Source organism: Ovis aries, chromosome 10 (genome assembly GCF_016772045.2).
Source record: "Ovis aries strain OAR_USU_Benz2616 breed Rambouillet chromosome 10, ARS-UI_Ramb_v3.0, whole genome shotgun sequence".
Classification (NCBI taxonomy): Eukaryota; Metazoa; Chordata; class Mammalia; order Artiodactyla; family Bovidae; genus Ovis; species Ovis aries.
The window spans coordinates 35,290,820-35,309,703 of record NC_056063.1 but is presented as its reverse complement, the minus strand read 5'-3'; positions in this window follow the sequence as shown (position 1 = coordinate 35,309,703).

Sequence of the window (18,884 nt, the reverse complement as noted above, 5' to 3'; positions counted from 1 at the left end):
CAGGCCTCGTGAGGACACATACGTCCACCCATGTCTATAAGCAGCACCTTCTGGGAATTGCCCCATCTGGTCTCCACTCCAACATGATCTGCTCATATCGCAGGAGACTGGAAACGTCTTCTAGTCCCTGTCCCGTGGTCTTGACTGACCCTGCAGACAGCTGCCCAGATCTACAGTTTAAAGGCTGGTTCCTATTTTACAGATTGTTTGCATAAAAACCATCACAAAAATCACTTATAGGGAAGGGGAAAATACCTTTAGTTTGGAAAGTCTTAACAGAATCAAAATGAATTACTGGGTCTCATAGCCTAAATAAGAACTTTCCATTTTAGATATTCTTATAGGAACAATTTCAGGACATCCAAGTAGGTGCAACCAACCCAAACACAGATTATCTGAAAGCTAGATAATTTCCACACTGCAGTTTGGAAAAGAATTACAAATACATGGCTCACAGGATTGGGGAAATCCCATGATGAAGTGGTCTCTGGTCCATCGGGACCTGTGAGACACACAGAGCAAATCTGGGCTCCTCCACGTGGCCCGTGGGCCCCTGGCACCCACACGGGACTGTGGGTGAGCCCCCCCCCCCCAGCACCGGTTGGCCCGGAGACCCACTCCCACTAATGTGAGATGAAATGCCACTGAGGAATAGAAGGGGGAAGAGCAGCTGAAGTGAAGTCCCTGGGAAAAGGCGGAGAAGCTTATCTCAGGGACCACCCGCCAGCTTTATCTCTGTACTTGGCAGCTGGGCCTTTGGGCCTGGGATTAAGGACTAAAAAGAATTCATTCTGATAATGAGAGAGAGTGCCAGGGATTTTTTTCTTGTCTTGTAAAATAAGCGAATTCCCTGAATTGAGAAATAATGAGTGGTAGAGAAGCTGGCGGGCTGACGAGGGACTGCTCAGGTGCCTCTGCTAAAGAAGCCTGAAGAGCTGAAGGGCGGAGGCGCAAGGGAGTGGCTGTGAATGGCCCTTCATGGCTCTGGCCTGGACCAGCCGGCTTCACAGGGTGGGGAGTTTGGAGTGGGATGCTGGCAGACAGACTGCAGTTAGTGGAGATGGGCATTCCCAGAGCCTCTGGGCAGAGGCTGGGAGAGCCATTCAGAATGTGTTAGCTCCTCAAGGTGCACCTTCTAAATACCCCATCCTGTTGGGTCCACTGCCCCATGGGGATTCTGACCCTGGAGGAAATGCCCTGTGGCTGCAGGTGACTCTGAGTACCCTGATTGCCCATGGGGATGCTTACTCTCGTCTCAGAGATGGGCCTTGACTACAGCTCCCAAGTCACGGACCAGTGTGGAGCGGGCGCTGGGGGACCATTGGTGAGTGAGCGAGTGCTAAGTCATGTTTAGGGGCATCACACTTCTTTCGACCTGGGCCCCTCCCAGAACCTGAACCCTTGTCTTGTCGCACACCCCAGCAGGCTCCCTTATTCTGCCCTCATCCCTCCCTTTTCCTTAAACCTCTTCCCTGTATGTGGGGTTGGCCAGAGGAAAACCCTCCTGGGAGCCTCCTGTCTCATGGCACTCTATTGCAGCCGAACTCACCAGGACATTCAGGGGACCTGTGGGATTGTGCTGTGGAACCAGGGCCAGCCCATGGGGACGTGCCGCAGACTAAAGGCTCGCGATCCCCTCAATGCACACTCTGCTCAAACCCATAACATTGGCAGGGGCCTTCGGGAGAGAATCATGGTTAGATTAGCCCATGACAGAATAAACGCCCTTCTCAGAGAAGGGAGAGATGTGAGCTCCATCTCTGTCATGGGGGGCACGGCAGGGGGGTGGCCAAAGGCCCTCCACAGACACCAGATCTGCTGGTGCCTCTGTATCCAGAGGCCCCTTGACTTGACCGAGGCCTGAGCTCCGTGCTTGCCTCACAGCACACACCTGTGCAGGTGGGACCCCCAGGCACTGGGTGGGCCTGGCTTGTGGAAGAACAGCGGCCACTTCCAAACAGTCCAGCAACTTACAAGGCTGTTAAGCACTTGCCAGTGTGTGTGCGCGCGTGCTAAGTCACTTCAATCGTGTCCAACTGTGTGTGACCCCATGGACCATAGCCCACCAGGATCCTCTGTCCATAGAATTTCCCATGCATGAATACTAGAGTGAATTGCCATTTCCTTCTCCAGGGGAGCTGCCCCATGCAGGGATCGAACTCACGTCTCTTATGTCTACTTATCAATGTAACACATGAATATTCAGTTTGTTTTTAAAAATTGCAAGTAGTATCTTTGTTTCATTAAATTTTGGATTGACTCCATTATTTTGGTTATATTATTCCTGAGAAAGGCTTTAGATGAAGAGAAAAAAAAAAGCAAGTTAATAATGAAACAAAGAAAATCCTGGTGGGTTCCCCTCACTGTGGTCAGTGTTTTTAGGAGTGAGCTCCTTGCAGGCCTTGAGGGGCAGGTGTACCCTGAACTGATGTCGGAGGGACCTGTCTCCAGGCTGGGCAATCCCTGTGGGTTCTGTCTATGGATGTGAAAGTGCTAAAATTCTATGGATCCTCTGGACAGAGCCCATTCCTTCCCTGGCAGAGTCCCTTGCCCTGTCCAGTTGTGGCTGCCTCCCCTAGCCTCTCACTACCCACTGGCCTCCCAATTTCCTGCCCCATTACTTGACTAATTTCAGCAAACATCTCGAGTGAATTTCAAGGTGTTGCCTGAGCCCCCAGGTGCACAAAAGCCAGAAAACAACATGTCTTGGGCTCTCACCTCATGGAGGGCTTGTGGTGTGAGAACAAGTAGATCTGGCCTGATGTCAGGAGGCAGGGAAGAGACAGGGGTTTCCAAGGGCTCCTGAACACCCCAGCATTCAACCCCCTGCCCCCGGAAGGAGCCTCCAGTTAGCAGCAGAGGCCGAGTCAACCTACAGTGTTGCTCCTGCTAAGTACAGGCTCTCACACAGACCTGCTTTGCTTTCAAATGTCATGACAGTGAACCATCACTTGAAAACCTCCATGCTTTTGACAAAATTGGAACAAGGGAGATAAAAATAAAAGGTCAGGAAAGGCCTGTACAGCAGAGCTTCGCTGGCCTGATGTGGACGCCTTCAAAGGCCCTCTTTGCTCACCACCAGAGCCAGGACCACGTGTCAGAGCCGTTTAAGATGGGGTAGACTTAAACGAATTCGACCTCCACTTTCTGGAGTGTTCAGGTCTGGGAACACTTAGAGGACATCTGTTATTATTTTGGTTCTGCTGAATTTCTTATTTTATACGGTTTCATTTCAAGAGGCACTGTTCGAGGGAATACGGAGGTAAGCTCTTCTCACGGTTTTCTGGCTGAATTTTTTAGAATTATGTATTTCTATAGTTCTTACCATCTGATATTCTGTTTCTGTAAAGTTGCCTTCAAGTGGTAATTTTACATTGAAATTTTACCTTAAGATTTACATCCCTGCCCTCTGTGATAAAATCTAGTGCCAAATTGTCTCTGAGTGGCTTACTTAGTTTTAGGTTTACTCTGCTATGAAGCCCCACATTTAAAAAAGTCTGCTATCTACATGTGGTTTTGTGCTACTTCCTTTATGAGAAAATTCATAAAGACTTGACCCTGCCACTTGGGTACTTATAGTTTAAAATTGATGGGAAGGAAGCAGAATCAAGCAACTATTTCCAAACAAACAAACAAACAAACAAAAAACAAAGAATAAATCAAGGTTTGAAAGTCTAGGCAAAATGGTACTTGTCTCCTTTGCCTTTCTCTAATCTCTTTCTAGCACTCGCCCATCTATGTAGCTATCCGGCCATTCACACGCTCATTCCTTTACCCATGCATCTATACAGTTACCCATCCATCCATCCACACATCTGCGTGAAGAGGTACACAGAAAAGAAAAGACTTAGGTTTTGTAATCTGGAACAAGCCTCTAGCCTCAGGTATTATCAATTTAGTTTTTCCAGATCATGATTGAAATAGTCTTACTATCTACTTGTAACTATAACTGGACAGGTTCCTTTACTAGGGCGTGTATGACAAATCCATGTTAGCTAACTGAAAGATTAGCCAGAAAAGTAAAATAGCACAGCTATACTATTCACTTGGGTATAATTAGGGGGGTTGATATTTATATTGTTCTTTTCAGCTCACCAAACAAATTATGAAAACCCTGACCCAGATTTGGTTAAGGAATTAGATGTCCTTTTAATTTGGTCAAGGCTTTGCTTCTTGGGTGGTCAAATTTCTGCTCAAATTGTTTTTCTCCCACTGGGGTGTTACTTTCTTATTCAAAGCTCCCGTCACTCTCGGTGGGTGAGATTTAATTTCTCCAGGTCTGCTTGGATTCCAGATCTTTATCTGGTTGGAACCTTTGGAAACGGGTCTTCTTTCTGTGAATACCCAATGCTGGTTGCTGACTCCCGGCCGTAGAGTCTCAGGGGCGCTGCCGCTCTGTGTCGGGTGGACGCAGCCCTGACTCACTGTTTCCTGATGTCTGTGCCTTCGCTGTTCTGAGAAGCAGAGTGAGTAAATGCCTCCTTCTCTCATCCGCTTTTGGAGCTGAAAAGTTGCTTCCTGAAGGGGCTCTAATCCTCTCTTGGGCACACATGCCGATGGAGAGGCACCCGTGTAACAACGAGAGCTCAGAGGTCATTACTTCTGACCTTCCTCCCTGGGCCGTGAGGTTCGAATGTCTTTCGGCCTGAGAATGACTTGCTCTGTCCCAGAGCCCGCTGGCAGGTGTCTCTGCCCGCCCAGCCCTGCAGGTCCTGCTCTGCTGCCCTGGGTCCACTGCTCCGTGCACCTCTGCTTGGTCTCTCCTTTCAGGCCAGGTTGTGCCACCCGTGGAAAGCTATTGGTACGCCCTTTGGTCCTGTCTACAAACCCTTTCCTGTTGTCTCTCTTGCCTGGAGATTGTTCCCTGTGAACCCAGATGCTCTGGAAATTAGAAGAGGCAGGGGGTAAACATAAGGTTTTCATAGCCTGTAAGTCTGTTTCTGTTTTGTCAATAAGTTGGTCTGTGTCATATTTTAGACACCCCTGTAAGTGATGTCATATGATATTTATCTTTGTCTGACTTACCTCACTTAGTATGATCATCTCTAGGTCTATACATGTTGCTACAAATGGCATTATTTCATTCTTTTTTTATAGCTGAGTAGTATTCCAAAGGGAAATTTGCCAAAGGGAAAAAGTGGTGGGGAGAGGGATAAATTAGGGTTTGGGGTGAACATGTACACATCACCGTATTATATAAAATAGTCAATCAGGACCTCCTGTGTAGCACAGGGAACTATGCTCTATATTCTGTAATAACCTATATGGGAAAGACTGAAAAAAATAGATATATGTATAACTGAACCACTTTTCTGTAGCATCTGAAACTAAAGCAACATCATAAATCAACTATACTTCAATATAAAATAAAAATTAAAAAAATTTAAAGCCTGCTGCATCATAAAAAATAAGAAATACATTTGGATTGTTTATATTTATACTCTTAAGAAAAATAAGGCAAGGGTGACTCTATCATTAGCCTGATGGAGAGATGTGTGTTTAAGTGTTTATCATGTGAACTGGCCCCAATTTCTCCGGGTGTTTTGTGTATGAGACTTTCATTTTGATTTGAGATACTTCTCAAATGCTCCCTTACCGACCTACGTGGGAAAATTCAGAATGCATAATCATGTCTGGAGGTATCAAATTCCTCATTTCCTTCAAGTTGAAAATTGATAGCTGAAAAGGCAACACAAGTCAGAAAACAAACTCTGGACTCAAAAGCTCCACTAACTGTGACTCAGGACAAACCCCTCAAGCTTGCCCAGTCTCTGCTTCCCATGGGATCAATGGAATGACACCCCTTTCTGCTTTTGAAAGAGGCATTCTCGAGCAAAAATACACTTTTGAATAATTTTTTAAAAGTGAACCCAATTTTAATATTGTTATTTGTTAAAGCATGCAACGACATTTTTCTCTGGGATTGCTCATAACCTGCATGCTAAATTTTGAAAGTGGTTGTCTATTTCACAAAGTGTCTGTTATTCAGATTAATGTTTCATTTAAAAGCATATACATGCCATTTAAAAAGTTAGTGTAAACTAGTTTATTCAGACTGAAATGGTCAATTATAATATACTATCCTAGTTTCTAAATTTCCTCTTTCTAAAAGTTTCTGAGGTCTCATGACTGTATTCAGGTTCAAACGTGTGGAAAGAGCAACAGTGAACAAATGTCCTCAGTCAGGCTGTCACTTCCCAAGGCACATGTTTGGTGCCTACACAGAACTGTTGTTTGAATATTGATATTGGAAAATTCAGCGTTTAGTATAACTGTAAGATAGGCCCCCCAAATTTGGGCCTGAGAAAACTTCCTGATTCAAAATTCAAAAACTGTATTTCTCTTTATGTTCCATATAATTAAGCTATAAAATGCAGCTTTCAGTAGCAAAACAATTCAAAAACATCTTTACAAACTCAAGTTGGCATGTATCCCATGCTTTTAGTTAACAATGTCACTTTCCCCTGATCTTCCGGACAGCCCTGAGAGGAAGCTAGGCTATTTTTTATGTCCCATTTTATAGGGGAGGATACTGAGGTTTATAGAAACTCATTTCAGATCACATAGCTAAGTGGTAAGGGGCATCAGGACTAGAGCCCAAAGATCTACCCTTGGTTCTAATAGTCACTTTATTAAAGCCCCAAAGAGAAGCAACTTATGAAATTTCTCTACAGCCCATCACCTAGAATTTGTCAACTCTGGCCTGATTTCTGGGCATATGTTAAGTCATTCTGAATCATATAGAGACCAATCTGTTACAGCTTAGTCTTTGTAAGGTCTGTATCAGATTCAAGAATAATTCTGTCTAAGTGCTTCTATTAAAGCTTTAGGTTTGGCCACTCTTTATAGAAGCTTAAGACACTGAATTACATATTTTAGTGTTACAGGAAAAGGTTAGTTCCGGAGGATCTGTTCGATTTAACAACCAAGGATTAGAGTGTGGTAATTCATGCTTTGGTGCTTAGAAAGTTTATTTTCTGTCCTGGCTTACTCCCTGTCCTGGCCAGTCCCCTGCGCATTTGGGAGAGATGTGTAGGTGTCTTGGCTTAGAGGGCAGGCCCCTCCTTATACAGACATTGGGTGGATCGAAGCAAGCATGGCATGCATAGGAGATTCAATGCTGTTATTCCCAGACTGCAAATAGCTGAAGGCTTTTGGACACTTGGTGATTTTTATTACAGGACTTCAGAATTCTCTCCAAGCATCCTTATGGCTCCTACCAACAGGTGATTTTATTAAACCCTCATCCACAGGCATTTTGGGGAGAGGCTATCCATCAGGGCCTGTGATGTCCTTGAAGACGTTTCTGTGTCTTTAATGCTTGTGTTTCCTTGCACCGCAGAACATCCCAAATTGCTACTGCTCTTCTGTTCTGTGTGCCTGATCGCTGTGGAAAGAGGATGTGCTGACAGCGGGCTGTAATTACCCCTCTCCTGGGTTGCCTAAAATGTGGCCAGCCCGCCTTCTACAGGTTTCCAGTGCGCATGCCTCAGGCTGCGGTGTTTTATTTCCGAATGGGCCGCCTGTGTTTTTGTTTTGTTTCGCATCGCACCTTCCGATTCCCCTTCTTCAGCAGCCTGCTGTCTTCATTCACACTCGTTTCCATCTCCCTCCCAAATCTGACCTCGATTTCCCCCCTTTTTCCTCCTCACTGAAAGCAGCCCATGTGAACCAGTTGGGAGTTTTGCAAACCTGAGACACCCTCCCCACCCCTGAGCGGGAGCTGGCCTGCCTGCCGACCGTCAAGGACGGCTTTAAAGGGTGGGCTTGGGTGGGAAGGGGGTTGCTGAGGGGGCGCTTTTCAATTACTGCTTCTCATCCACCTGGCCAGCCCGAGCCATGAAGCTACTGTAATAGTTCTGCTAATTTGGTTTCCTGCACATAAACAACCTGGGTTCTCTTTGAAGTTCTCAAGAAAGGTATGAGGAGTTTCAGATTGCAATAATTCAGCTCCCAGCACAAGGCAAATCCATCTTTCTTTCTTTCTTTCTTTCTTTTTCCTGTAACAAATAAATCAGTAAAACAGAAGTTAATTAAAGTGTGAACAATGGGCGGCATTGTGACTGCGGCAGGAAGGAGCCTGTGGAATTCTGTGTGCGATGGGCTCTACCTGATTACGTGCGGCAGGCGCAGTCCAGGAAGGATCCTGTTACCAGACCTTTCTCTTCTTCCCTGAACATTAAAAAAAAGACAGAAAACCACCAACAACAGACGCTTTTATTTCCCTCCCTGAACTGGGTGATCCCTTCCTAAGCCCACCCTTTCCCCAGGCGGTCCTGGAGGGTGGGCTTGCTGGGGGCCTTGGCAGGGCAGCCCCGACCTTGGGGGGCAGCACCCTTAGGGTCTCTGTGGAGCAGTTGTCACCACAGAGTGGCTGACACCAAGCCACGTTGTTCAGAAGATGTGGGCATGGGCTGCCCTTGGTGTTCACGCCATGCCACCCTGCTTGGCACAGGCTGAGAGAGACCCACCTCCCCACCTCACAAAACACAGGCTTGGCTGAGGCAGGCGCAGGGCAGAGGATGTGGCCGAAATGGCCCAAAAGCCAGAGTGTTTCAGGACAGGTGCTTAGAAAAATGACTGCCACTTGGATGAGCTCCCAGCAAAAAGTTAATGTCAGAAAAAGCTGCAAAACACTAGGAAAGGCAAAAGAACAGATAGAAATGAACACCCTCCAGAACTTGAGATAATAGAATAATCTTACAAGGGATGATTAACAATGTTTAAAAGATTAAAGGGCACACTTCAGGAGAAGGGTTTTGGCTTTCTTTCCGCCTAGTTGACACTCTGTGTGTGTTAGTCTCTCAGTTGTGTCTGACTCTTTGAGACCCCATGGATTGTGTAGCCCACAGGGTTCCTCTGTTCATAGAATTCTCCAGGTGAGAATCCTAGAGTAGGTTTCCATGCCCTCCTCCAGGGGATCTTTCTGACCGAGGGATCAAACCCAAGTCTCTTGCATCTAACCCACATTGGCAAGTGGGTTCTTTACCACAAGCATCCACCTGGGAAAGAATATTTACTGGATGTAAATCCAACAGACTGACTCAGCTGAGTCAGTCTCCATTTAATGACCTGGAGCAAGAGGTTGCTGTGAAGTTTCTGATTTTACAAATGATGGAGGAGCCAAATGTCCAGGGCTTTAAAGGAGTAAGGGCTGGTGATTTTACTTAGATGTTAGAGCCCAGTGTTGGCCACCCTCAGGTGTATCGCCGAGGGGCTTCCTCTCACGGTGTCAGTCCTCTGAACATGCATGCATGTCCACCAAATATGTCCATGAGACACAGAGTGGCTTCCTGTGTCGGGAGTCCTGAGTCACCCCGGGTCATGGATGGTGTGCTGGGAAAGCGCCTCAGTCTCACCACCCTGGGCCTTGCCTGCTGACAGTTTAAAGGGGATGGACAGCTCAGCGTTCGCTTATCTCAATTAATGTGTGTTATCGTGATGGCCGAGATCAAACGTGCCAACCTCCACTGAACACACAATGCCCTCGCTTAATAAATCTTGGCCCTTGACGTGCCCTCCTGGGAACACAGTGCTGCCTGCCTGGCCAGGGCCGCCAGCTCAGGGTGCTGCTGTCAGGGGCGCACTGGGGATCCTTGCATTCAGGGGTTCCCTGACCCACCTGCTGACCTAGCGGGAGAACTGGGCGGCGGGGGTGGGGGGGTGTCTAAAGTCCCTGCCTCCCTCCCTGCCTTGGGAGAAAGGTGGGCTGTGGCCTACAGGTGACCCTGGCCAGGAGGCAGGGAGGAGCAGATGGCTATCTGCTTAGCTAGGTGGCTCTGTCTTCCTCTCACACCTTCAGAGGTAGCCTTGCATCCCCTGAGGGCAAGTTTGGTATGGAGTTGGAAACAGTCTCCAGGAGAGGATGTGAAACTGCTGTGAAAGTTCAAAGTGTTACTCATTTAGTTGTGTGTGACTCTTTGTGACCCCATGGACTGTAGCCCACCAGGCTCTTTTGCCAGGCAAGAATACTGGAGTGGGTTACCATGCCCTCCTCCAGGGGATCTTCCTGACCCAGGGATTGAACCCATGTCTCCCACATTGCAGGTAGACTCTTTACCATCTGAACCATCAGGGAAGCTTCCAAAACTTTCGCAGCCCACTGAGACACACTGCAGGCCATGTCTGGAGGCCTGGGGTCTGCAGTGCGGATGTGTTCATGAGGGTCTGTTGAAAGAATCAATGTACAGAAGGGAGCTAGGAGGTCCCTGCTTAAAGACTTCAGTGCCCAGGGATCCCTGTGTCCTCTAAAATTCGGTGTAGTGAGCACAGACCTGCTGTTGGTGTGTAGTGGGGCTGCCAGTTAGGAGCAGGAACTCGGAGGTGGCGTCTGTGGGGCCCTTGGGCCAGGATGCCAGGAATTCCCCTTGGTGAGAACCCTGTTGAACAAACATGACCTAGAGGCTACACAACCCTGGGAATCAGGATAAAGAGACTCATTCCTGATGCCATCCTACTCACTTTCTCAAATATCAGCTTTTTTTTTTGTTATGAGGGTAATATCTCACCTCCAGCATGTTGTTGTTCAGTCACTAAGTTGTGTCCGGCTCTTTGCATCCCCATGGATTGTAGCACAGCGAGCCTCCCTGTCCTTCACTAACTCCTGGAGTTTGCTCATTGAGTGGTTTTATCTTCTTGCCGTCCAGGGGACTCTCCACTTCCAACTACCTCCTGTTTTACATTTTGTGTTAACTCATTCCCTATTCAGGTGTGGGGGACGCATGTATTTTATTGAACTTCTTTAAACCCCACTTAACAGTTAACACTTGTGTTGTTGTTGTTATTACTGATTATAGTGATATATGGATATAATTTTATTATTATCAGTTTTCTTATTTTTGCTTCTTGAATCCTAATACCTTCTTCTAGGGTCAGTTTTGTAACTGAAGTGTGCCCTTTAATCTTTTAGATATTGTTAATCATCTCTTTTAAGATTATTCTATTATCTCAAGTTCTGGGGGATGTTTATTTCTACTTGTTCTTTTGTCTTTCCTAGGGTTTTACTTCTTTTTTTGATGTTAACTTTTTGTTGGGAGCTCATCCAAGTGGGAGTTGTTTTTCTAAGCATTCTTTTTGTATAATGCATGTTGAAAGTGTCTCTACAGAGGAGTTCTGCAGTTATCTTTATCTGGGTCCTAGTGTTTCTTGACTAAGTAGTAAAGAAACTCCCTGCAATGTAGGAGACATGGGTTTGATCCCTGAGTCTGAAATATCCCCGGAGAAGGAAATGGCAACCCACTCCAGTATTCTTGCCTGAAGAATCCCATGACAAGAGGTGCCTGGTGGGCTACAGTCCACAGGGTGGCAAAGAGTCGGACACAACTGAGTTACAATGATGATAAGAGCTTCTGAATATGTTATTTTCCCATATTGTAGCTCTTGGCATGTAGAGATGTAGCAAAAATATTGTTGCCCCAACACACACATCCTGAAAAAGGAAGAGGAACCACTAGAGTGTTTTTGGGTGAAGTTACATTGCAGAAAAGTCACTCAAACACAGACCATCTTGGAAAAGCAGAAAGCATTTGAGAACCACTGTTGTGCTGGAGAACCTATCCTAACCGCCTGAAACTAGGACAACAGGATGCAAGTAGAAAGAAGGAAGAGGGCAGAGGCTACAAGTTGAGGGGCTTGATGGTGCTGTTGGCTCAGCATATGAAACTTAGTGGATCAGCAGGATAACTGGAATTCTGCAATTATTCAGGCACAGCTAATGTTGTTATATCATGTATGCTGTTTTCAATACATTAGCAGCCTGAGTTGGAGCTGAAGTTATCTGAGATTTGTGTTTAGAATATATTGGTCTCTGTCCACACAGCTGTTTATATTGCTTGGGTAATTTCTTATACTTTAGGAAGTAGAAATAGAGGACACACGTTCTTCTTGCCACTTTATGTCAAAGTGCAATCATATTAATGGCAACACTTGATCTTTACAATGCTTTCTATAGTATAAGCCAAGAAATGTAACCAAAGGCTTCATGATCTGGGGATTTCATTCCTTTCATTATGTCAAGCTAGAACCTATAATCACAAAATACCTTTTAAAACACTAACTTCTGAATTAAGCATTTACTGTGAAGTTGAAACTTAAGTTCCACTCACCTAAAACCTATTAAAAAGCAGAGACATTACTTTACCAACAAAGGTCCGTATAGTCAAGACTATGGTTTTTCCAATAGTCACGTATGGATATGAGAGTTGGACCATAAAGAAGGCTGAGCACCAAAGAACTGATGCTATCAAACCATGGTGTTAGAGAAAACTCTTGAGAGTCCCTTGGACTGCAAAAAGATCAAACCAGTCAATCATAATGGAAATCAGTCCGAATATACATTGGAAAGACTGATGTTGAAGCTGAAGCTCCAATACTTTGGCCACCTGATGCAAAGAGCTGACTCATTGGAAAAGACCCTGATGCTGGGAAAGATTGAAGGCAAGAGGAGAAGGGGACGACAGAGGACAAGATGGTTGGATGGCATCACCTGCTCAATGGACATGAGTTTGAACAAGCTCTGGGAGATGGTGAAGGACAGGTAAGCCTGGCATGCTGAAGTCCATGGGGTCGCAAAGAGTTGGGCATGACTGAGCAACTGAACAAAAACACATAAAGTGAACATTCTCTTGAATAACACTTGAGTTTTATTTTCTTATATTTGCTTCTAGCCTCTAAATTATAGACTTTGGGTTCCTAAATAAAATGCATGCATAAATATATAATAAATTAGTATGGGCTTCAGTTTCTCAAAAGGACTTCAGGACATGGGCAGCTGTGGACGGTGTCATGAGCTCTCCAGGCTTTGCCTTCCAAGAAGACTGTAGGTCTTCTTCGTCGTCATTATTTGCACTGGAGATTCAGACCTGAGCTGCCCTGGTCACAAGCGTGTGTGTAACTTCTCATCACTTTAAGTGTGATATGATACATGGGAAAATTTTGTAGTCATTGTATCACTCTCCATGGAGAGAGACCATGCATTCTCAGACCACTTCTTATTTTTTTCCTTATGTTCAGTGTTGACCCTTCTCTGCTGTTTCAAGGGTGTGAAGAGGTCAAAGAAACCTATACACAAGGCAGCCTTGTCACCTTCAGATACTCCTCAAAACTGATATTCACCTTTAGAGCAAATCAATTATAGTAGAAATTCTTGATTTTCTCAAGCAAGTGTTTGGGAAAAAAATTTCACAAGTGATTAAAAAAAATTTTTTTTTATTGCAGTATAGTTACTTTACAATGTTGTGTTAGTTTCTGCTGTACAGCAAATTGAATCCTCTATATGTATACATATATCCCCTCTTTTTTGGATTTTCTTCCCATTTGGGTCACCACAGAGCACTGGGTAGAGTTTACTGTGTTATGTAGCAGGTTTTCATCAGTTATCTATTTTATACGTAGTACCAGTGAAAAAGTTGGCTTAAAGCTCAACATTCAGAAAATGGAGATCATGGTATCCGGTCCCATCACTTCACGGGAAATAGATGGGGAAACAGTGGAAACAGTGTCAGACTTTATTTTTGGGGGGCTCCAAAATCACTGCAGATGGCGATTGCAGCCATGAAATTAAAAGACGCTTACTCCTTGGAAGAAAAGTTATGACCAACCTAGACAGCATATTCAAAAGCAGAGACAGTACTTTGCCACCAAAGGTCCATCTAGTCAAGGCTATTGTTTTTCCAGTGGTCATGTATGGATGTGAGAGTTGGACTGTGAACAAAGCTGAGTGCCGAAGAATTGATGCTTTTGAACTGTGGTGTTGGAGAAGACTCTTGAGAGTCCCTTGGACTACAAAGATATCCAACCAGTCCATTCTGAAGGAGATCAGCCCTGGGATTTCTTTGAAAGAAATGATGCTAAAGCTGAAACTCCAGTACTTTAGCCACCTCATGCAAAGAGTTGACTCATTGGAAAAGACTCTGATGCTAGGAAGGATTGGGGGCAGGAGAAGGGGACGACAGAGAATGAGATGGCTGGATGGCATCACGGACTCAATGCACGTGAGTTTGGGTGAACTCTGGGAGTTGGTGATGGACAGGGAGGCCTGGTGTGCTGCGATTCATGGGGTCACAAAGAGTCGGACACGACTGAGCGACTGAACTGAACTGATCAGTGTATATATGTCAATCCCAGTCTCCCAATTCACCCAACCACTCTTTCCTGCCTTGATGTTCATTTCCTGCCTTGGTGTCCCTAACTTTCCTCTCTACATCTGTGTCTCTATTTCTGCTTTGCAAATAAGTTTCTCTATACCATTTTTCTAGATTCCACATATAATTGTTATAATATCACATTTATTTTTTTCTGTTTGACTCACTTGACTTTGTGTAACAGTCTCTAAAGCAATTTTTGAGTTATTCTTCCCACATTGAATAGTGAAGTTTAAATCTCGGTTGTCTAAATGTGAGCCTTACCCCAGGATACTTCTGATCAGGAAGTGAGAGGGGACAGCATCCCAGTCCAATCTGAATGGTTGGATCTGGGCCCTCCTCTACCTGCAAGCTCACAGGGTCACCTGCCAGCTCACAGGGTCACCTGCCAGGCTTCCGGAGGTCTCCAGAACACCGGGGATGCCGGGGGCAGAGACAGAAATGTTTATCCTCACAGCAAAAGCAGTAGCTGGGGTGTCAGCATCGTTACCTTGTTACCCAAGTCCTAGGCCCCACAAGAGCATGGAGAGACCAATGACACCTACCCCTCCTAGGGGCTCCCTCCCAGGAGAGAAATCCTAAGTTTGAGCAGGTTACTGATCAAAGGGAGGGTTTGTCAGAGGATGCCCTTCCGTCAATGTGATCAGAAATGCCTAGTGCCTTAATGTCTTGGTTTGGGGCTATGTGGATGCAAATTGGAAAGGAACAGAATTCCAGGAAAAATGAGGCGTATGTGGCAGTAAGGCAGTCTGGTAAATTTTGCATCATGAAGCAGACCCCCATGGCTGCCAGCCTCACCGCTCTACTCTGGCTGCCAAATCCTCTCTCGTTAGCACACTCCTTTTGATGACGACAGCAGAGAGAATAACAGAGTGCCTTTACTTGGATTTTGCTGCGTCAGCATCATTTAAATATTAGGTTCACTATTCAGCTGCAGTATCACATTCTCCTTGTTCCACAACTAATAAAAGTAAAGATAGTGTCATGTAGGCCACCGGCAGGGAAGGAAACTTTGTGTGTCTGAGCGAGCCAGGGTTTACACATTTCCATCATAACATGGAGGATTGATGTCTGACAGAAAATAACAAAATTCTCTAAAGCAATTATCCTTCAATTAAAAAATACATAAATTTTTAAAAATCTAATTTGACATCAGCACATTACAAGACTTTGGACATGCCAAGTTTAAAAAAATTTAATTTTATTTTTAATTGGAGGATAACTACAATATTGTGACAGTTTCTGCCACACATCAACATGAATCAGCCATAGGTATACACATGTCCCCTCCCTCTTGAGCCTCCTTCCCACCTCCCTCTCCATTCCACCCCTCTAGGTTGTCACAGAGCACCAGCTTCGGGTTCTCGGCTAGACAGGTCAACATTCAATACCACATAAAATTATGTCATTTAATTAAAGTTAAACTTATTAGACACATGAGAAGCACACATAAAGTTGTAATTGAAAATACAGAAGTAAAATCAACTTTCATTTCTAGATGTCATGGTGGTTGAGGTTGGAAGTTTGTAACATTTATATGATACACAACTCTGTTGTAAATATACATAACAACTTGCTAAAATACGTCCAATAGTGTAAAAAAAGACTCAGTCTTCAGAGTCTGCAGATCTGGGCGCAACCTCAACTCAGACACTAACTTGCCTGTGGTGTTTGGAAAGTTACATAAACTCTCTAAACCATGGTTTTTCCCATTTGTTAAAAAATAATAACACACTCCCTCTAAGTGAATTAATTTCAATATTTTCATAAGAACTCTCCAGATGAGTCATCCACACTCTTCCCAAGAAACAGAACCAAGACTGGGAGTTGTTTGGTAACTTGCGTGTAGGCACGTGTGTAATGAAGACTGACACAGAGTTGGCACTCAGGCTGTCTGATCCCACATCCTTTTCTTGAACAACCTGCTCTACTGTTTGCCTGACACCTGGTTTTATCTCCAGGATCAAATGCGATACACATGTAAAATTCTTTACAAGTACCTGGCATGTAGGAGCTACCCACTATTCATTTTATCCATATGGCTATCACTACCAACCTTATTAGTATATTTAACATCTCAGTGGTGTTCTGAAAGGAGCCAACATCTACCTTTATTATCAGATAATAGCAGTTTCTACAGCCCTTCTCTGATAGAGTTTAGGATGTCACGACACACATATAAAGCACAGCTCACCTCGACACAATTTGTACTTTATCCTTTCAGTGCTCATCCTGACTTTCATTTTCACTTCTACTTTTCTTCTACACCTTTTGAGTCTGTCTCATGCTCCAGTCAGTTATAAAGGTGTCCTTCTCTCCATCAGACAGTATGATTCTTAAAGGCAGGAATGATTGTTTTCACCCTGATTTCCAAGCTGTATACAGTACTGCCCCAGAGTTAACACACACAGAATACGGAAAAAATGAATGAATGCCTGATTCCTAAGAATTTCCACTTTTACATTTCGAGGGGATAAGAAGTCTAATAACATCTAATTTACATGTGTTGAGGGTAGTGTTTGCTTTCATTTGGTTTAAGCTTGTGTTTTGCCTCTGAAGCCTGAACTTTCTAGATACTCTTCTAAGACGATGGCTTGTCACCTGCCGGCAACACAGCCCTCACTGGGTTCACGTGAGGTCACAGCTCCATCCTTCTTCAACGTTAAACACCAGACCCAAAACAATAACAAGACAGGAGGGCGTAGCATGTTTCTGAACCACGATGCCATACAAACACTTAGCTGATCCTTTGTGAAGAACAACGAGTAACAGCAGCCTTGAAGCTGAGAGAGGGTTTATTGTCTGAGGAGAGGCAACAGAAAGAAATGTGAACAGAAATAATCTAATGACAGGCTGGAGTGAGACCAGGAAGATGCTGGGACATGCAAATCAGCAACAAATATTTCTCTCCTGTCGTGTCTTCCAGCACCACACCAACACACACACACACACACACACACACACACACACACACACACACACACTTGATTCTCACACAAACTGAGAGTCAAAGGAGAAGCTGTCTTTAGAGAGCAGACTGGTGGTTGCCAGGGGGGACGGGTGGGGGAGGGATAAACTAGGGGTTTGAGATTAGCAGATGCAAACTAGTATATATAGGATGAATAAACAGCAAAGTCCTACAGCAGAGCACAGGGAACTATAGTCAATATTCTGTTATAAACCACAGTGAAAAAGAAAATGAAAAAGAGTGCACCTATATGTATAACTGATCACTTTGCTCTATGGCATAAATTAGTTGAATTGTAAATCAACTCTGGATCAATAAAATAGATTAAAAAGAAGAGAGAGCGAGAAATTGTTTTCTAAGGACTTCAGCCTTAGCTGTGTCCTTGCAGCCACCCAGGCAAAGTAGCGATGAGAGCAAGCCCGGGGGTTCAGATCTCCAGGATAAAGTCTTCCCCTCAGTTTCCTCCCTACTGAGAGCAAGCTGACACAGTAGGCGTGTGCCTCAGGGTAGAAACTCTGGAGAAAGACGGATTTGGGAATTTCAGTGTCTCCCTGCTGCCCACGTCTGTTCTTCATCCCTCCTGGCGGTCCTGTTTTCTAAACACACGTGCTCATGCTGTTTTTTTTTTTTCATAGTTTGCTAAATATGCCGTTTAAATAACTTCTTTTCTTTAATTTTCTCTCTCTCTCTCTCTTTTCTTTTTTTTTCTGTTTTTTGTCTTTGTTTGCCTGGTTTTCTGGGCAGGAGACCCAGCCTGGTTTATATTTCTTTTTTGTGTGTGGTTCTCTTTTCAAAACAATCCCTTCCTTTCTAATTATTCTCATTCACTTATTTTCTCATCAGAGAATTGAACGATGTGTAAAAAGGGCTTCCTAGCTGATCCTCTGGGATGAGTGTTTCCTTCTGTGTCTTTAAGCATCTCCTTGGATGATCTGTGATGATGGGGTTTCATGCCTCCCTCACCCGTTTGTTTGCTGGGTGAAATGACATTGTTTTGACCGATGATGCTCACTTCACTCTTTTTCCTCTCCTAGTCAGGTAGACACTGTGCAGGTGTCTTAGTGTGTTTGCAAGCCCAAGCGCAGTGTAGCTGCTGAGAAGGAAGCTGTTTGTGCTGGTGTGTCTGTGCGTCTGTGGGCTGGTGTGGCCGCATGTGAGGCAGGGTAAATGCATGGACGAATGCTCCACTGCGCTTTGGCGTGTTTATTTTGGAATGTCATCTCCAATCAAATCTAACATTTATAACCGGCCTCCCTTCATGACTTTCTGGGCCACAGTTTAAATGCCCAAGAATAAACATGTCAGCTCAAAATGGAAGATCGTGCCAGTGACTGGGGCAGCGTGCATCTCACAGCTGCTTAAAAATTAAAATTTTCTTCGTGGTTAGACTTGCTTAGGGCTCTGCCTATGGGCTATGAAGAAAGCAAATATTTTGTGCCACATAAAGAACAGACGTAATACCTTGTTCGTCAGTAATAGATCGTCACAGAGCATAGGAAGCTGAGCCAGGCTGCTTTCAAAGAAATTTCTTCCAAGTCATCATATTCTAGTGATTCTAAAATCAAACAAGATCCAGTTTTGCAGTAGGATATGTATTAGGATATGTGTATGCAGCAGGATATATGTATTCTGTATCAAACCTGGGTCTCCTGCATTGCAGGCAGATTCTTTACCATTAGCGCCACTTGGGAAGTCCAGCATATTCTGTGGGCTTCCCAGGTGCCTCAGTGGTAAAGAGTCCTCCTCTCAAAGTAGCAGACATGGGTTTGATCCCA